Source organism: Nicotiana tabacum, chromosome 5 (genome assembly GCF_000715075.1).
Source record: "Nicotiana tabacum cultivar K326 chromosome 5, ASM71507v2, whole genome shotgun sequence".
Classification (NCBI taxonomy): Eukaryota; Viridiplantae; Streptophyta; class Magnoliopsida; order Solanales; family Solanaceae; genus Nicotiana; species Nicotiana tabacum.
This window is the reverse complement of record NC_134084.1, coordinates 32,725,592-32,747,613: the sequence shown is the minus strand read 5'-3', so window position 1 is coordinate 32,747,613 and position 22,022 is coordinate 32,725,592.

Sequence of the window (22,022 nt, the reverse complement as noted above, 5' to 3'; positions counted from 1 at the left end):
TTGAATTACTATCTCAGAATTAGATTGGCTTTTGAGACTGGGCCGGAGGTTCCTCATGCATGTCATATCATTGAAGCCAGCATAAAAAGAACTGTACAAGGAAGAAAAGAAAACAAAAATAAAACTATCAGGAAGGGAGGAAAAGGGAAATTGCATTTCATTGAAATTAATGTTAACAAGGTTTATTCATCCAAACGGACGGAACATAGAATCTGAATTACAACCCTGGAATAATACAGATAAACTGAAAGAAAATCAAAGCAAACTACCAAAACTCCTTCCTGGTGGGGAGAGGAGTAGCTTCCCAATTGCTAATCTTTGCACTGGGCCCAACAAATTGCACATCCACTTTACTCGAACCCTCTCCAGCTTCCAACACGTTCACATTGGCGAATAACCTCTCGAACTTTTCAATCAAATATCCATCCATATCAACCACTGAACTGGGAACCATCGTTACTGGGCGCTTTCTAGTACCAGGCCTGACAAATGATCTGGAAAGACACAGGACCGGTTTTGGAACGGCCCATGCCCTCTGTTTCATTTTTCTGGATCTTCTTACGTCTGCAACTTTGGGATTGAATCCCAAACCAAATGTATCCAATTTTATAGGAAGAGAAACCGGTTGTATAATACCTTGCAGAGATGCACCCAAACGCCCTATACAAACCATGTTTCAACATTTCAATGGCTACCATGACTAATGCAGTAGTTACCCTTGGAGTTGGCACGCACTTCCCTTCTAAGATTCTTTCTACCAATACCGTGTCAAAAACCTGATAAACCTATGGCCCCTTGTCGTTTTCAACTTCTATGAGCAGAACAATGGCGTCACTGGGAACACACAAATTATCATCGCCGTGCATAACAATTTCCTGTCGATCCCATTCAAACTTGACCATTTGATACAGAGTAGACGGGACTGCTTTAGCAACATGAATCCATGGTCGACCTAACAGCAAATTGTAAGAAACAGTCACATCGAGCACCTGGAATTCCATGGTAAATTCAACTGGCCCTATTGTAAGCTCAAGCACTATGTCCCCAACTGAATCTTTCCATCTACCGTCGAAACCCCGAACGCAGATACTGTTCTTTGAATTCTTTCATCATCCACCTTCAACTTTTTCAGAGTGGATAGGGGAAAATGTTCGCGCTGGAACCATTGTCAACCAGTACCTGAGTAACCACAGAATCTTCGCATTTTACCGTCAGATAGAGGACTCTATTGTGCTCAGTACCCTCCACGGGTAATTCATCATCAGAAAAAGTGACTCTGTTTACCTCGAATATCTTGTTAGCTATCTTTTCCAAGTGATTTACTGAGATTTTGTCAGGAACGTGGGCCTCATTCAAGATCTTCATCAAAGCCCGACGGTGCTCGTCTGAATGGATCTATAATGACAATAATGAAATCTGAGCCGGTGTTTTCCTCAACTGCTCCACAATGGAATAGTCCTGCACTTTCATCTTTCTCAAGAACTCTTCTGCTTCTTCCTCGGTCACAGCTTTCTTTGCCAATACTGGGTTATCTTTGGAGATGTTAGCTTTTCTCAACTCTTCGGGGGCAAAGCATCTCCCCGATTGAGTCAAACCATGGGTCTCACAAACATTTTCTTTAACCTCTTTCCCCTTGTAAGTCACTGTCACTCGTTCATAATTCCACGGGATTGTTTTGCTATTGACTATCGGTAATTAAGTTACCGGCTTGATAATGATAGGATCTGTGTGGGCACCCTCTACAACTACTACAGGCTTGTTTGCCAGTCCTGGCACAACCACTTTCACTTTTTCATATTTCCCTGCAACATCACTTGAGGACCTTTTCTTGACCACCACAGATGGTTCACTTTTTGTCCCATTCAACTTTATCACACTTGTTGACTTTTCAAACGGCCTGACATTACTGGACCGAATTATCATGACAGTTTGCGAAGGCTTCTTAGGCTCCCCTCCCTTATGCACTATCTCAATCATATTCGTCTCTTGATGAGCTGGCAATGGGTTCTGGTTGATATTAGGTGCCTCCGGAGCTTGGACCTCAATCCGATTAGTATCAATGAGCTCTTGAATATCTTTTTTTCAATTGCCAGCACTTCTCTGTGTCGTGCCCCGGCACACCTAAACAATATTCGCAACTCATAGAGTGATCAAGATTCCTCGGGGGAGGATTTGGCAATTTTGGCTCGATCGGACTCAGCATACCTAATTGTCTCAATCTGTGGAACAAACTGCTATAGGATTCTCCTAATGGAGTGAAAGTCTTCTTCTTCTGCAACCTCTCATTCTTGGTGGCCTGATTGGGCTTGAAACTTGTTCCGAGGGGATTTTGGTAGGCTCTTGGGAGTGGATAGGTATTTTGTGGAGCTAGGTAGGGGTTATGTGGAGTTGGTGCACGCCATTGTGCGTGGGAAGGAGGTTGAGGGTATGTTTTTGTATGATGGACGGAAAAATGGGGGTCTGGTGATGGGTAATAGTGTTGTGGTGGGCTATATGGAGTATGGGGGTAAGTTTGGTGATAGGGTCGGGGCTGGTTGTAGTAACGTGAAGAGGCCCTAGATCCAACCCAAGCTCCTGACTCAACTGTCGCAACATCCTCTTTCTTCTTTTTCCCAAGTACACCCCCAATACTGCTTTGAATGGCCTGGGTGGTTGCCTTGATTGCTGAATAACTCATGATCTTGTTGGACTTGAGTCCCTCCTCAACCATGCCTCCCATTTTTACAACCTCATTAAAGGACTTGCCCATTGCTGACACCAAATGACCAAAATAAGTGGGCTCCAAGGCCTGCAAGAAATAATCAACCATCTCACTTTCTTTCATTGGAGGGTCAACCCTCGCGGCTTGCTCCCTCCAACAGAATCCATATTCCTTGAAACTCTCGCCGGGCTTTTTCTCAAACTTCGTCAATGACAGTCGGTCTGGGATAATTTCAAGATTGTACTGAAAATGGCAAGCGAAGGCTTGGGCCAAGTCGTCCCATGTGTACCACCTGTTGTGACCTTGTCTGGTATACCATTCCAATACCCATCCACTCGGACTTTGGTTGAAATATGCCATCAGTAATTCATCTCTTCGGCCTGCTCCTCTCATCTTGCTACAAAATCCTCTTAAGTGTGCTATTGGGTCACCATGCCCGTCGTACAGATCAAACTTAGGCATCTTGAACCCTGCTGGTAACTGAACATCTGGGAACAGACATAAATCCTTATAGGCCACACTTGCTTGAGCTCCCAAACACCTTATATATCTGAACGATTGTTCCAAGCTTTTGACCTTTCTGATCATCTCCTCATGTTCGGGATTTTTGGGTGGCTTCTCGGTCTCTGCCGGGAGATCAAGATGAGGGGTGTAAGAATATGGTTCTGGAACTTTGAAGGTGGGCTTAGGGGGATAATACTGGTTGTCGTGAGTCTAGAATAGAGGCTCACTTGAAGATCGGTGTAATACAGCAAGTAGAGGTGCCACAAAAATAGGAGTGACTGGTGGAGGAGGGTGCGGGACTTGTTTGGGTGGTAGAGCTTGTGATGTATGGGAAGAGGTGCCATAGCACTGTTGGTAGAGGGGAAAGGCCGGAGATGAGTTCATAGTGGGAGGTTCCTGAGGTTGAGCCGATGGTGGGATATAAGCAGGGTTGGCGGGATAAACCGGTGGTGGATGCCCCTTTGCCCAGGACTGGTACATTTCAGCCATTTGCTGCTTTAACTTATACATCTCTTCCTTCATCGCATTAACATCTAATTCTTCTACCTCTTTTGACGGATCAACAATACTTGCCTCCGGTTCTTGGTTGGCCATGTTCAGCTAGTCTTTTGATTAGGTGTTGTAGGAGTGAGTTTCCAGAATGCCAATAACCTAACCACCTTCCTGGACTCAATATATCAACAACAACCTTGTTAGTGATTAGGATTTTAATAGATTGGTAACCGCACATTTTGGGGAATGAATGCACCTAAGTAGTTAACCGTTTCTATTATGCATTTGATCGGCTGTTTGCATCATCCCGACTTTTCCTTTTTCCTTTTTCTTCTTTTTTTCGTCTTTTCACTCTTGTTTTTGCTTTCTCTTTGTTTTTTATCCTCTCATTTCCGTCTTGTTTTGCCATTGTTTCTTTCTCTTGGTTTTCTTATTTTTCTCTCTTTTTCTTTTCTTTTTTCTCTCTTGTTTTTCCTTTCTTCTATTTTCTTTTAGGGTTACGGTTGAATCCTATGGAGATTGCCTACGTATCATGACCCTGCATGAATCAGACCGAGCGTAGTTCTGGGAGAAATAAAAATAAATAACAAAATATTTTGGGATTTTCAATTTTCATAAAAAACAAACGCTATTACAAAGACTCAAAACTAACAGACTCGAAAGAAACTAACAAACTATGATGAAAGAATGAGATACAGACTCTAAAATAAGCTATCCTACTCCAATAAAATATAGACTCGAAAACAGATGACAGACTCCCGAAGAAAGGAAATACAGACTCAAGTGAAAATCACGAATACATCAGTGCCTCCAACCCTACCCTAGGAACACCAACCGGTCTTGCAGCGGGCCTGCTTGCCATGTCATCTTGGAGCCAATAGAGTTCTTCCATTATCTGACGGATGAAGATCATTACAGTGGCAACAAACATAGACCTAGTCATGTCCTCACACGCACTGCACTTCATAGTAATGTAGTTAGCAATCCTTCGAACTCTCTCTCTCATAATGCCCTTTTCTTGCAACAGACGACCAATCTGACGGGATCTAGCCTCTAAGACATGAGTGGCAGCGTGGTTTTGTTCTTGCAAGTGTCGCAGGTCCTCTTCCAACCGTGCCATTAAGGCATAACAATGTTCTCTTTCAGTCTTAAAGTTTTTGGCTTGTTTAGCCATTTCACCTTCAAGGTTGCCAATTGCCTTTTCCCAACCTGTGACCCCTCTTTCATATCTTTCTTTCATCTGTTGAACGAAAGTTGCACGCCTTTCAGCACTTTTAGCCAACTTTGCTTGTGCTTTTGCCAGTTCAGACTCAGCTTTCTACAGGTTATCTTCATAGTCACGTACAATTTGAGTAAGGTTATAAATGAGCCTTTCATCTTTCCTGCTTCGGCCTGGGTTCTCGGCTTCAATTTTCAACTGTCGAACCTGGCCTCTAAGAGCTTCATTTTCTCGCACCAATCTTATCCTCTCACCCCTCGGCCTCTTGTGCCTGTAAATCATTGTTGAAGGTGACCTTTCTCAACTCTTCTCGTAGGTCATGGATGGTGGCCTTATATTCCTTTTCCTTTTCCCCCCAGGCTAACATTCGTGAATTTTATTATCAAAGGCTTGAACATGAGGCCTTTTGGTGGGCCTCTCGGGCTCTAGATTGTTATTTACACAAGACATTTCCTCAAACCAAGCAGCATAGTTTGGATCTACTTCTCCCTTTGCGATGTCTGGTACCTGGGTGCCATTTTTAAGGTACCGGCAGTTATTCCAATCCTGTTGAACTACAACCTCAGGCAATGAAGCTTCTGGATGTAACTCTATGACTTGGGTGCTTAGATCTTCATCTTCGGGCACAATCTGATACCTTCCAAATTGTCTCAAGACCCTCTGCGGTGCATATGGCTGAATACTCCTTACACCCATTAACCTCAAGTAGCCCTTGGTAGCAGTCAAATATATGGCTTCTGTCCTCGGGAGCCATCCTATAGTCCACTCGACCTGACCTGCATTAAGAACTTTCAAGTGGGAGACCCATGCTTTAAACCCTTCTAGTGCGTAGTAATACTTTACCCTCTCCTCGTAGCTGGTGATGAAGTTACCCGGGCTCGAACCATAACTCATGAATCTAGGATAATGGCGAAGGTGATCGATCAACCACATTTGCAGAAGGATGCTACAACCTTCAAAGAACTGAGCTCCTGCTTTGCATAAAGTCAATGCTCGATAAATATTCGCCAGCACCAACGGGGCAAGTGTATGATCTTCCTTGGTAGTGAGGATTTGTGCAATTCTAGCCATACGAATGTCCACCGTCCCTTTCTTATTTGTAAAAACTATGATCCTCAAGAATGTCACAATAAATGCGAACCGGCGATGAATTTTCCAAAGGCCCTTATCTTGTTTGTTGCTCAGACCCTTTTCATGCGTTTCAAAGCCAGCAGAGTGCCCGAACCTGAAGTATAAGAATGGAAAGCACAACACCCATTGCTCACATGCTCGTTATTCGTCTGTTTACTAATATTCAGGAGGTCAAAGAACTTGTGCACCGACGGAGCCCTTGGAAATATAAGCTGTTGCTTCCTCAAATCCCGTCCAAATTCAATGTACCCGACCATTTCCTCCAAAGTAGGGATGATCTCAAAATCCGAGAAACAAAAGACATTGTGGATAGGATCCCAGAAAGTTACCAAAGCCTTTATCAGATCTTCCCGTGGTTTGATCTCAAAAATGTTTATAAGAGCACCCAACTGCTTTTTCACCCATTTCTGATCATATTTGCCAGATCATTCTACCACATACGCAACTGCAACTGAGCCTATTCCCTGACCACTTCTGGCAGATCCTGGATGGTATTCATTTGTTCTTGTGGAAGGTTAAGGTTACGGTTGACTCTAGTGGACCTTTTTGTAAACAGGTTTCCGAAGAAAAAAACAAATCAAATGACCATGATTTCTTCCTCTATATACCAATTTTAGCCAAATGATTGTTTTTGCAAATGTGGCCCCTTCCCAATTTCACATGAATTTTGAGGCCATGGAGGATTATTTTATGACACTTAACAAACTTATCCGTTCTTTTACGAGAATAACCTTTCGACAACTGAAAAATACTCTAAGGCTATCTCGGCAAGAACGGTTTAAGACATTGCCGAAGCTGGGTCGGTTTATTTTGACCAAAATCCAGATTGTATTCACTTGACCACTGACTCTCTTTTTCTTGTTTTTTTCAAAAATAAGGCCGAAACTTATGTAGGATGACTACGTATCCCATGTCCGATAAGAATCAGACCTGCGTAGTTCGGTCAGTTTTGACACATTTGGAAGAACACAGTGTTTGACTCTCTTTTTTGAAAATTTTTGGCAGAGTTTCAGGACATTTTTTGAATAACGGGGTTTTCTTTAGAACCGGGCTTTATTTCCTTCCCTACATCACTCTTGGTTTTTCTTTTTGCTTTATTTTCCCTGGCCGGTCAGTATGCAAGCCAAAACAAATAAATGTTCACATAGCACATAGAATGCATCAGGATGGTCTGTTATTTCGAGCACACCTGTCCTAGACGGACCCAACCCCTGTATTGAGTCCGCTAAGTCAAATGCACATGATGCAAACAAACGTTCCTACTAGGGATCCGGCATGAAGCTGTATTTTTCTAGGTTTAAATCCTGGGGTTTTCGTCTAGACTTGGGGTACCCGAGCGGACAATTGGGGCCGAGGAGGGGGCGACGTACTGGGAGCACTAAAGTCTGTCCGGCCTTGTCACTTGCCCAGCCTCGCTCTATTTGGTATAATTTATACAGAAAAAGCGGGCTACGCAAACGTATGCACCATTTTCAGATGACTCAGAGGGTGGCGTAAGAAGGCATTTAAATACAATTCAAGTAATATCAAAGTGGTAAATAACAATTATCATATTAATTCCACAAAATACAGTAATATCAACAATAAAGCCAAATACGAATCACATTTAACAAGCTCGAATTCTTGAACCCTGAACCAGAGATTCTGGGTTATGTCCCCAGCAGAGTCGCCAGAGCTGTCACACCACCTTTTTACCTACACCCCGGAAGGTATAAGGGAGTTTTTTCCAATTTAAGTGATAATCGAAACGGGATTATTTATTTAAAATAATCAGAGTCGCCACTTGGGATAGTTTATTGTGTCCCAAGTCACCGGTTCAAGTCCCGAATCGAGGAAAGATTGACTCTGTTATACAGTCTGCGAACACAAAAATCCGGGTAAGGAATTCTGTTAACCTAGGAGAAGGTGCTAGGCACTCCCAAGTTCTGGGTTTTAGCACAGTCTCTTTGATCATACTTGGCTTATTAGAATCGTCTAATTACTCATTTTAGAACCTATGTGCTTTTAATTAAAAATTATCTGGAAACTGGTCATGCATACGTGTACCTGTTTGTTCGGCATGTCAAAAATCATGTCACGCGAACGTGTCCACAATTAATAACATTTTATTATTATTAAGAAAAATTTAGCCAAAGTTGCGCGAACGCATAGTCCAATTTTATTTTTAGAATCATAATCATGTCACGCGAACGTGTCCACAACCACGATAGTATATTAAACGTGCCTAAAGCAAACTACGATTGTTGGTTATTAGTTATATCTAAATCATAAGAAATCAATAAAGGGCCATATGTGATTTAATCAAGGATGACACACCTCGATTCTAAATTAAGGTAGCTCAAACCAAATTTGTAAGGCCATAAACTATTTATGCTATCTAGTGTAGCTCATCCCCATAATTAATTAAGGAAAAACCAAAGGGTTCTAATTATTTTGAGCTAAAGATTTTACCCTACGAAATAACTTAAAAAAATGACGTATTAAAAAAAATCCACAAGCCCAAAGAAAGTTACTTCAAAATGAACAAACGGACAGATCTTCCTGAGAAATCGTCGAGCTTTGGGTTCAAAAGAATCCAATTCATGATGAGGAAAAGGTATGAATATGATAACATCCTCATCTGGGCCTGCGTCGGGCCCAATCTCATACCCCAAAGAGTGCTAATTGACTGATACCAACATGGAACAGGGAATCAAATTAAACAAATGCTTATTTTGAGTTAAAGAGGCAGAACGCATGACTTAAAAATTCAGATTCCAGGATCATTTTTCATGCATTTTCGAACTAATCCTGCCATGAAAATGAAGCAATATTATTAGGCTAGCTATTGGCTTAAGGGACAAACCCCAAGTGATCGTTGCTGTCTAAAGTAACACACTGAACATGGAATAATAATAGGGATTCAACCCCAATTTCAAACAAGCTAGATCATGAACGCACGAGGTGAAATCTGAATCCCAATCACGAACTTGTCAACAAACAATGAAAGAAACATGGCATAGCTTGGCTAGTTTTGTAACTTGTCAAACCACAAACTCATGTTTCAGTCCTAGTTTTCAAGAACACCAATGCCTCCCTTGAATTCTAAAAGACTATATGATAAAATATTGTAATATGAAACTCAGATTCTAAAAAATCAACTAAGCTAGACCTGAAACCAAAGGAAATCAAAGAAAAACAGGTCTAGATCTGTGTTATAGGGAAGCAAACATGTTCACAACTCAAATACACCTTTAAGAACCCCTAAAAGCATCCTGAATCAGCTGCACTTACACAATTTCAATTTCAGGCCTTAAAACAGACCTTAAAACAAAATGAGTAACACCAATGACTACATTTAAGAAGCCAGACTAAGTGGATACCAATCCAAGTTACCAAACAACACACAATGTTCAAAATCTCGGCTTTAATTACATATTCAGAGGTAAAAGACAAGAAGCAAACTTCTCTAAGTTAAAAGAAAACAGGCAAAACAAGGGAACTAAACTATGAACACAACTATTGTGGCTAGTGCTCACAGCTCCTAATCTCCATTTTTCAATTCCCAAGTCCAACTTTTACATTAAGTAAAGTGTAGAAACATGTACCTATAGATGGAAAGAAACAGAAGGTGAAGGATTAGCAGTAATTTAGTATAAGACAGCAGCAGAAATAGTTAGTGAAACCAGTTTCCAACCCAGAAATGTTGTGCAATACTCCAAAAGAAAATAATTTCAATTGAACAAGAGTCTAGCAGACTTTGAACCAAATTAAACCAAACTCAAACCATTTCCAACCCTAGGTGAATCAGAATTTGTTTCAGAAATTGAAGACTTTAAAATTCACAAATGAAATGTAATGGAACAGTGATTGTATTGGAACTTTTTGCCGTTTTTAATTCCTATCTTTTCTATCTCTGAACCCCTCCCTTGAATGCCAAGATAGAGAGCTTTTATAGGCAAGACATTTAGGGCAGCTAGATGAAGATCAGATTTTCTCCTCGACCCTTTTGCAATTTTCATTTTAGTTTAAGTACCCCTTAGTCAAATGTCAGAATTTCATAACAGTCCTTCTCCCCAGCTTCCTAGAAGCCCATTCAGTTACACAATATTCCCCTAGCCAATTACCCAAAATACCCCTCTAAGCCCTATTAATTACCCTCAGAAAATTCATGGGTCCATTGGACCCAACTACTCAAAACCAACCTAACTCTTACAGGACCTGGGCTAATCCTTTTCTTTGGGCCCAAGTCTAACTCCAGAATTCAGAAGAAATGAGGAGGCAGAAAAAGGCAATTCGGATTTCAAACCAACCATGAACCAAATGTTCTCAATACCTCCCAAAATTAAACAAACTACCCTAACAAATTCAAACAAAACGGAAGAAGCTAATAACTAATATTAACTCTAACTAAAAGGAACCACATGCAGAGCTAATCTTGAAAACAGAAGAAAGAGAGGGAAAAATAGAAGCTAAGAGAGGAAATGACCGGGAGAACTGGACTTACCCACTAAACCCGGCGAACCCGAGTTTGAAATAACTTTTCCAAAGAATCCCCTACTTTTGGCCGAGATAGACTTCAATCATATGTTCTCAACTGAAAACACACGATTAAAGTCCATTTCAACCTCAAAATCTCAAAACCTTGATAATCAGCTCTCTTTGGGATTTAAGGTTAAGCTTTGATCTAAAATTCGAGAGGCCCCAGGATGATTCGAAGGCAAGTGGTTAGGGATTTGGAATGAGGGTAACTTGGTGGTCATGGGGTGTAATTTTGGTGGTGAATGAAGGTGGCACCGCCAGGCTCGAGGTGGGGGAAATGGAGGCGGCGCTTAGGGTTTCTGTCTCTGAAGAGGGGTGATTTGAGAGAGATGATGAGAGAGGGAGGGGTTAAGGATTCAGACCATTATATATCAAAAGTTCATCAGTTCTTGCCCGTTCGATTAAGTGAAATCAATGGCTCAGATGATGCGAGGCCAAAACGGCGTCGTTTGGCTCTTGAGTGGGACTGGACCAATTTTTTGGAACAGGTTTGGGTTGGGTTGGCGTGTATTAGAACGGGTATGGGGGAAAGTTTGGGCTTGGGTAAAAAATTTAAGGACCTGGTCCAAATTTGACTTTACACTCTTTGTTTTTTCCAATTTCAAATCAATTTTCCAACAATTCCTTTCTCCTTTTTTTCAAAATTAAATTCAAATTCAAATTAAATCCTAAAACTTAATTACTCTATCAAAATGCTAATTAAACCCACATAATAATTATCACAACTAATTAAGAAAATAAATTAAAAGAAAACTACTCGAAATTCAAAAATTAAAACTAACAGTGCAAATTAAACTATTTCCTTTTTTAATTTTTCCATTTTTATAAACAATTCATTTTCCAATTAATCTTAAAAATGCAAAGTCAAATCCTAAATGCAAAATGCAACATGTTTTTGAATTTTTCATTCATTAAACAAAAATAAAAATGCACAGACGAATGCTAACAATTATCAAAAAATGCCACGAAATTCACAAAAATTGCAAATAATGAAAGGGGGTTATTTTGTTTTGAAGTTATGGGAGTAATTCATATTGGGCAAAAATCACGTGCTCACACTCTTCATCATAATTTTCTTCGTCATCCGAGAACTCATGGACCGAACCTACGCTCACTTGAGCAAATCTTTTCCGTAGCTTACGAGCAGAGGTTTTCTTGTCTTGAGGGTCTTCAGGCTTCAAAACCCTTTTCTTTTGTTGTACTTCTTAGACTTTGGCATTGAAGACTTGGTCCCTTCCTCGGGCAGGGCCGGCCTCATCTCGAATACATCAACGATGCTAGCACAAGTAAACGTGAATAAGTTGATACCACCAACATATGAAAAGTATCTGAAACTTGGGAAAGCGCTTATCATGATTCTTGGCCTCCCATTGGCCTTTTGATAATTTGCGCCATTTGCGCTCATCATATGAGGAGGTCACGGCCAACTTTTGAACCCAATCCTCGAGATCGGGGATGGTGAGAGGTGTCCAAGAAACAACTGCAGAAAAGATAAAAATATTATTATTGGATGTGGAAGTTGAGTATATATAGATATTAGAAAGAAGGAATCCACTTACGATTGCAATTCCATCTGTCCAGGAATAGTATTTTGTCCCGGGGAATGACATCCAAAGTCTTTACTTTGAGGAACCGGCTCATCCAACCCCGATCCTTGGCTTCGTCACTGCTAGCAAAGAAGGCTTTCTCCGTGCGACGTTGCAACTTGACAAGCCCTCGAAATAGTTTGGGCCGGTACAATCAAATCAGGTGGTTGAGGGTGAATTCCAATCCCTCGGCCTTTTCAAAAAAATAGCACAGCTTGATCACGATGCGCCAAAAAGAGGGGTGAATCTGGCCGATGGTGATTTTGTACGTTTTGCAGAAGTCAATCACCACCGGATCAAGGGGACCCAGTGTGAAAGGGTAAGTGTAAACACTTAAAAACCCCTCTACATAGGTAGTAATGCTTTCCTCAGGGCTCAGGATCTGAATCACGACCTCATCTCCCCAGTCACAGTCCTTCTTCACATCCTTAAGGTTCTTCACTGATATCAAGCTAAGATATCGAGATGCATGCTCGCATCGGCCTAGGACGTCGGGGGGATTTTCAATACTAAAGTCCTTCTCAATTATACAAGGGCCAAGGGTGATTTCCTCATGAGTTGGCAGTGCCACCAGTTTGGCCGGCCGGGAAGTAGAAGAAGACGATGCTTTATCCTTTTTGGGACCATTTTGGAAGTTTTAGCCATGATTTTAAGCTAAAGAATACAGGTTGCATGGGAATGTGGTGTTTCATACAAGAGCTTAGCATTTTCCTGCGCTTAAAGAGGTGGTGGAAACAGGTGATTAAAGAAAGAGATGAAGAATGGAAAGATGTAAAGAAAGAGTAAAGTTCTTTACTCAAAGGAATCACCTTATATTTATAGAAGGGCAATAATGGTTCGGCGGCGCTAGAGGCCAACCAATACTGGCATGCATTCAATATTTTAGGAAAGTGGACCGATGGGACGTTTCGGTCACTACGAACACCTGCATCACGAAAATGATGTCATCACTAAAGACTTCGGGAAAACGAGGATTAAATCAGAGAAAGCCCCCCCTCGAGGACCATCAAGGGGGTCTGAAAGGCCAAGTTTCGTTCTAAAAATTCGAAGCCCTACTCTCATTCAACTCGAAGTTAGAGGTCCCGACGGCCTAAGCTCGTATCAATTCAATCCGGGATCAGTCTAAGGAATGACAAAGGGCTCCAGAGTATATCGTATTAACCAATCAAGTATCGGGGAAGCAATTACACCCGGGCCCGGTATTAGAACCGATCGGTAGAATCATGCACTCAGATGCTTCACAAACACAAGTAAAAGGAAATCCGACATAAATCAGGTACAAAATTAAAGAAACACTTTTTCATTAGTAAACAATGATTACAAAAGCCCACGAAGGGTCCTTACACAAAAACAGAGAAAACAAAGAAAAAAAATGTATATAACAGGGGCAGTGTCTTCGAGAACTGTTCCCTCAGGGCCTCCTCTCGATCTTCCAAATGGTATCTTCAAGATTAAAGAAGAAGCAGAAAACAATGAGCAAGAAGAAGAAAATGATGAGGAAGAAGAAGAAGAAAAAGATGAGGGAGAAGCAGTAAAAGATGAAGAAGTGGCTGGGTGAAGAATCTGGCGAGTATGGGTCTCGCCAGCACTACTATTGTGCGGCCACTTCTTGAGACATTGCACCGATGCGGGATGCAATAGTTAGTAGATGGCACCACTTCACTCCACGAAAAGCAAAATGAGCGAGATGCACTGGGCAATTAGTTGAGATGAGTAGAAGTTCGCAGTCCGCATATCCTTTAATGCGGAGATAATTGGAGATTTCTTTCTCATCACCTCGAGCCAACAACAACACCAACAAATCAGTACAATCCCGCTCAGTAGGGGGAAGCTTTGGGAAAAGGCCATGGCGTAACTGGTGAGAACACTGCCATTTGACCATAAGGCCACGGGCCTCAAACATGGGAAATAACAATAGATGAGGATGAAGAGAAGAAAGGGGTAAAAGGATGTTGAAGAACGTTTTGAATGAAGTTTGGTTCAAGAAGGCTTCCATTTATAGAAAGGGTGGCAGTGTAACCGACGGCACAATCAATGTCTTTGAAAGACGTACCGACAGGCGCAATCAACATGTTTTTGGGAACTGGACCGGCAGCGATATTATCACTTTGGAGAATATGAATCAGTAGTACATTGAATGATTTTGGAAAGGTGAACCGACAGGACGCCTCAGTATCACAAAGGCTTAAGTCATAGGTTTGACATCATCGCGGGAAGTTCGAAGAGATAGATATCAAAGTCATTTCTTATCGTTTCACGCTAATAAATGCGGGGACTATCTGTATACGGTAAAATCGAAGGGTCCAATTTTCGGTCATTACGACGCTTCGTAAGCACAATTTCAAAAGCTCGAGACTATAGTCAAGATTCACACCCGAGGGGCTATGGACGTCGACCTCGGGGCAGTACAGATCGATGGTTATGGTGAAAAAGTGGGAAGTTCCCAAGGCGCATGACTAGAGCTGACAAAGTCTAGTGGGCCAGATCAGACCCGAATCATGGCATTAAATGGTTGTACTAGCCCCATATATTTGTGATAAATGCATTTGTACTATGTGGGGATTCCCCCTCATATATAAAGGTGACCCTTGTCATTTTGCAAAGGATCTGAGACACAATATTGAAAATACAAGAACATTTTCTCCGCCCTCTAACAAATTCTCTTGACTCCATTACTTACATTTATTGTGTTCTACTTATTGTTCTTCATTTATTGCTTATTATTGGCCATAAGGAGCCGCCATTGAATTTATCATAACTCTTAGTCCTCCATCGACAATCCTCGGCAGGGCATCAAACTCGACCTCGAGGCCCCGAATACGTAAGCTCGAGGCCCCGATTATTAGCCATTCAGTTTGATTATCACATTGTTTTCAAGCTATTATCTTGTTTCAAAGCCTTTCACTTAGCATCCATTGCCTAACAACTAGCATAAAAATAGATCATGTGTTTTTAGAACCACAAAATCAAATCTAATTGTAATTACCATTTTCAAGGTAAACAGTTTGGCACCCACCGTGGGGCTAAAAATAATAGTAATTGTTTTCTTACAGGTTTACTACATAACACAAGTTATCTTTCACGTTTTTTTTGTCCAAGAATCTTTGATTTCAGGTCAAAATGTCTAACTCCTTAAATGCATATGAAAACAGCGGTATTGAGGACCATGGAGGGAATGGTGTAGCTGTTCCAGGTGTTGGCGCACCACCGCTGAACCCTGAAGGCGTGCCAAAGCCAATCCCCATGGACATGGTATCACACGATGCCCAACACGTCGATATAAGCTTCCACACTAATAGGAGTCAAGAAGATCAACAAGAAGTCCAAAAAAACCCAACTCGGGAGGATCAAGAGGTTAGCCTTCACGTTATTTTTGAGATGTTGTAGGCATAACAGCTGGCAATCGCTCAGCTGCAAAGCCACGATAAAACCTCAAGTACAGCTGTAAGCACGTGATTTTTGCTTCACGGACAATCGCTCCAAAAGAAAATAAAAATAGTGACAAATGACTTCGCTGTACAATTTTTCGAGTTTTCCGTGACATGTGTTTTTAGTCATTTGTGGGTCTGTCCATTTTGCATTTAATCATTATCAAACAAAATACAAAAAATATGTATGCATTTCTAGGTTATAATTTAACCATTTAAAAGTTTTTATATATATGTGTGTGTGAATAATTGTGTTAAGTACTGATTAATGGGTATTTCAAATTCATTTTTAATTTAGTTGTATTTCAAAAATTAGAAAACAAAATAAAAAGTGCAAGAAATCGGATTGGGCCTATGATATTTCAAAGTTTTGAAGGCCCAAAACCAGCCCAAGTCAGCCAACCCAAGACCCATCCGCAGGTCATCGAAACGACGTCGTCCAATACCAAGACTACGTCGTTTCAAGGACGGCTCATCTCAGTCGTTCCAACCAATCCAATCCAACGGCCCAGGCACCCTGTCAGTAACCCATTTCCAAAACCGACCTGTTTAGCCGGTCTAACCCAACCCACCACTTAAACCCAAACGACCCTGTTCTAATGCCAACCGACCTCGTCTCACCCCTCACCATCAGATCCCAGCCGTTGAGATCAGATGATCTAACGGCATGGATTCAATCCTCTACGTCGTATATAAACCTTCCCTCACACCACACGCCCCCTATCCAAACCCCCCCTTCCTTCGCTCGTCTCCTTCCCCAAGCCTTGAACCCCAAACCCTAGCAGCCGCCCTGATATCCCTTTCACCAGAACACCGGCGGCATGAACGCCGATGACCACCTCCTGAACACCCTAGGATCACCTCACTGTCCTGAACATGGATGTGCTATCCATTAGCCTCTAATCACCTCCCATCGTCTCGAATCTGGATTTGAAGATTCGAGACAAAACTCGATCTATACCTAACCTCACCACCTTCATACCAGGCACTCCCACGACCTCCCTTGTGACCAAACCAAGCTTGGTTTGGTCCGAATCTACCCACAACTCCTAAAAAACCAGATCTGAATATCCAAAACCTAGAACACTAATATCCTTTGAATCCGGCCGGTCTTGACAGGGGTTTGAGGTCTAATAGACCTTAATCAAGGTGTTATCATGTGAGAACACCCTGATTAAAGTTTGTTCGGCCTCAAATGGTCAAAGTTGAGTCAGATTTGGGTCAGTTTGTTTCAAACCTTTTCGGTAAGTTTTTCTTTTCCTTTTTGTTTTATTCAACTGCTAATTAAGTTGTCAGCATGTTTCGTTGTGTTTGTTTGTTCTTTTGTTATTTTCCATTCGGATTTCTTCCATCTATGTCAAAGACCTTTTATTGGGTCAGTTGATTTTCTGTGTGTTCTGAATGTATTCTGTGGTATACATGATCGTCAATTAAATTAGTCGTCAAATGAGTTAATTCATAAGGTTCCCAATGATTGAACAAAGTTGTCTGAAGTCATTCGGGACTCTGTACGTGTTGTTTATATGAACGATTGATTGTTATGTGTTACGATTAATATAGTCGAGTCGATGTATGTCGTCAATTAGTTTCAGTCATTAATGGTAACAACTTGATCTGTGTTGTTTATTTCTACTGTGATCGTATTTGAATCCCATTAGGAACTGAATTGTATTGCCTATTGGTTTTGTTCAAATTTGAATTAAAAGAACATCTAGGGGTAGGTTATAATGGCAGTTCAGACTTTGAGCTTAAATGGATGTCATGTTCACTTAGTTCAGATGGTGGGCAGCATACGTATAGTCAGTTGTTTTGGATTAAAATAGTCTGACAGCACATGCTGTCAGATTATATTCCTGCTGCCCATACTTTGGTTAAATAAACAAGAGATTAGGACACTTTAACAACAAAAAGAGAGAGGGGCTGTCAGGGATTTCATGGGAGTTTTGTTATTTAAAATGAGTGAGTGGAAAAACAACAGGGAGGGGGAATTTTGAGTGGTCAAACAGACTGTAAAGTGTTAAGGTTAGGCTATAAAAGAGGCAGACTTTCCATTAGAAGAGGGGATTCTTTTAGGAACCTAAAAGAGGAGGTTCTTCTGGAAAAAAAATTTAGTCTTGAGAGAGGTCTTGTGAGTTAAAGGAAATTGAAAAAATATAAGGAAATTTCCAGAAATACTGTAACCAAACACTGTCTGAAAACTACAGAAGAATTCACATTGGTCAAGCTGTCTTGGCCAAGTTCTGTTGTTTGCCCTGATTGAGCTGCTTGTAATTGTTGAACTGCTGGTATTGCTGCATCGAATACTCTGTTATTTCTGTTGTTTCACTACTCTTTTCTGGGATTACTTGTTTGGTGCTCGACCATCTGTTGGTTTTCTTTGTTCTGGAAACTGTTGCTGGTTGTCTGTGGACTGTGGAAAACACTCGTGGTTGTTGGTTTGTTGCTGTGTTGTTGCTATGTATATGCTGTTGCTGTGTTTGTTGCATACTACCCAGCTGATCATTCCTTTCTTCTTTTGTTCTCTATACCAGGTACACAACCAATACACTGTCAAATGTAATTGGAAAATTGAGCATGAATACAAAAAGAAAAGACCTGAAGTTGACTTTCATACATAGATTGTTACATTAGATATCATGTACTGTATAATAATTTTCATTCATGTGTTGACAATAGAAGTAGCATGTATGCCCAGTGTATATCAATATAGATTAGCTGAATGATAGTTTATATATGTATGCTGATAGGTGAAAATATTCCCAATGAAATAGGTTGTATCTTAGACTTAGTTTAACTTTGTAGTATGTCCTTTAATATAGGCCAAGCATGAAAATCGTACTCTACTAGTTAAGTTCTTCCCTTTCTGATAAACTGCTTCATATAACTGGTAAACCATGTTTTAAGACAAAGAACACGGAGACTGCAATCTCAACCTCACGAAGGTCGAGCCCAGGTTGAAACAGACCAAGCAGGCCTGCATCGAACAAACAATGGCCCAGGTCTGGTCCATCATGCATGGGCTGGATTTGGGCCCTTAATTTTTGCTCGGCCGACTATGTACGTGGCCGTGCTTCTGATTTTGTGCAAGCACTCGGAATTCTGTATAGATAACTTGCAAGCATGTAATTAACTAGGGCTATCTACTGTTTTCAATTAGTAGAGACAAACGCAACAAGAAACGTAGTTGCTATAGGATATCGTTTTAAAATAAGGACGAGATGAGCCTCGACAAAAAAATAAAGAAAAACGCACAAATTGCGGGGCCCTTGTTAAATATATATATGTTGAAGCATTCAGTCCCTAAGGTGGGTCGTTTAGCAAATCTCACGACCCTCCCGGAATAACAACGCGATAGCCTCTTTAAGCGCGTATTTAATAATTTTACCTTCTTAAATTCGGGTGCGCATTTATGTGACCCAAATCCAAATCTTGACGGATTCGAAATGTGTTTCTAATAATGGGTACATTGATTGTGATGTGGTTCGAGATGCATGTCCATGACGTCGCAAATTCCTTTTAAAAATAGAACGAGACGAGCCTCGACAAACAAAATGTACAAAGCTACGGGGCCCTTTAGATGTATGTATATATTAAAGTATTTAGAATTCGGGATATGCCGTTTAACGAATTTTTACGACTTTCCCCAAAATAACAAGACGCTAGTTGCTTTAGGCGCGCCTTTAACAATTTATTTTCCTTAATTCGGGTGCACATTTATGTGACCCAAATCCAAATCTCAACCGAGTCGAGATATATCGATAACCACGGGTACATTGATGTAACGTGGTTCGAGATATGTTTTCACGACGTTGCAATTCTCGTAAAAATAATAATAATGACAAAAGCAGTTAAAAGATAAAATTTGCACATGGTTCATAATTGTATTTAAAATCAGATAAATAAGCCGAATATAACAGTTGAGCGACCGTGCTAGAACTACGGAACTCGGGAATGCCTAACACCTTCTCCCGGGTTAACAGAATTCCTTATCCGGATTTCTGGTACGCAGACTGTAATATAGAGTCATTCTTTTCCTAGATTCGGGATTAAAATTGGTGACTTGGGACACCCTAAATCTCCCAAGTGGCGACTCTGAAATAATTAAACCAATCCCGTCTCGATTGTCCTTTAATTGGAAAAACTCCCTTACACCCTCGCGGGTGCATAAAAAGGAGGTGTGACAGCTCTGGCGACTCTGCTGGGGACCTAAAGTACCCAGAACCACTGGTTCAGGGTTCAAGAATTCGAGCTTAAAATAACTGTTATAGTTGGCTTTATTTTTTATCTGATTTTTACATGATATATGCTTAATGTGCTAAATGATGCTTTTACCGCTTTAATATTATCTGAATTGTGTATATAAAACTGCTGTGAAACCCTTCTTCTTTCTGAGTCTTCTAAATTTATGGTGTACACGTGCGCGTGACCCACCTTTCTGTTAGAAGTCATACCAAATAAGACGAAGTTGGGACAAGTAACTAGGCCGGGTAGACTTTCGTGCTCCCGGTACGTTGCCCCCGCTTCGGCTCAAACTGTCCGTTTGAGTAAGCTAGGTTTAGAACAATACACCTCAGGTTTTTACCTAGAATAACTCAGCCATGTACCGGATCCCTAGTAGAAACGTCTATTTGCATCATGTACATCTAACCTTGGAGACTCAACACAGGGGTTGGGTCTGTCTAGGACAGGTGAACCCGAAATAAAAAGACCATCCTGATGCATCCTACTTGCTACCTGTGCATTCATTTGCCTCGAACATGCTTGTTGACCGGCTTAAATGAAATCATGGTGAGAACTGAGGAATAAAATGGGTTGTTTTTAAAATAAAATAAAAAAAAAGTAAAATAAAAAATATATAGTTTCAAATCTTGAAATAAAGGTATTTAATCTTGAAAGGTATTTAATCTTGAAAATAGTTTGAAAAATTCCCAAAATAGTTTTAAATCTTGAAAATGATTAGAGTATATTTTCAAAATGAGTCTTGACTTTATTAAATTAAATTTCAGATACAAAATGAGCACCACACAAAACCCCTCATCCACAAATACAGAAGAGTTTCTATTCCAGCTTCAAATGTGGTGGTGTGAATTAGGCGAAGATGGTCAAAAGTGGGTCATCAAGCATTTGGGAAATCTCCCGGATATTATGAAAGTTAAACCCCGTGATGATCTGATTGCGGCATTAGTAACTTTTTGGGACCCTGTTCACAATGTCTTTCGTTTCTCTGACTTCGAGCTCACTCCTACATTAGAGGAGATAGCTGGATATGTTGGTTTTGACGGAAGTTTAAGGAATCAAAGCTTGATATTCACAAAGGCTCCCTCGGTACATCGATTCTTCGGTCTTCTGAACATCAGCAGTCAAATCAGGAAAAGCAATGTCATCAATGGATGTTGTTCTTTCAACTTTTTGTATTCAAGGTTCGGAAAGTCAGATGGGTTCGAAATTCATGAGAAAGGCCTTACTAACAAGCAAGACAAAGACGCATGGCAGGTTCACCGTCGCTTCGCCTTCATGGTGGCTTTTCTAGGAATCATGGTCTTCCCAAACAAAGAGCGAACAATCGATATTCGCACCGCAAAGGTTGTGCAAATCCTCACCACCAAAGAAAACCACACCCTTGTCCCCATCATTCTCTCAGACATTTATCGGGCTTTAACTTTATGTAAGGCAGGAGCGAAAGTCTTCGAAGGATGCAAAATTTTGTTGCAAATGTGGGTGATGGAACATCTCCAACAACAGCCCAAGATCATACAGTATGGGCCAAGCAACGATAATTGCATCGAGGGTTATGAGGAAAGAGTAAAAAATTATCAGGTTCCAGAAGGGACAGAAGCATGGGTATCTCATCTAAGGACTTTAACGGCAAATCAAATTGAATGGACTTTGGGATGGCTCCCGATGAGGGAAGTGATATACATGTCAACCTCAAATAGTTATATGCTACTATTGGGATTGAGAAGCATCCAGCCGTATGCGCCATTGAGAGTCCTAAGACAACTAGGGAGATATCAAGTAGTTCCTGATGATGAAGATTTGAGTACGCAAGAAATCGAATTGCACCCAGAAGCCACTATTCCTGAGGCTCTACTCCAGTAGATGTGGAATGGATGTCGATACTTGAAAAGTGATACTCAAGTCCCAGACACATCAAAGGGTGAGATTAATCCTGGATATGCAAGGTGGTTCGAGAAACGATCTCGCGTGGATGATGTACTAGAACCTGAGCTAAGAAGGCCAACCAAAAGACCCCATATTCAAAGCTTTAATGATAAAATCCAAGAGCGGTTGATCTGGGGAGAAAAAGAAAAGGGGTACAAAGCAACTATCCATGCCCTGGACCAACGAGTTACCTATAATTGGTTCATTCTCGAGCATCACCTCACTTTAATGATTGTCACGTAGATGATTTCGGACTGATTTTGAAGCTATTTTTGCAG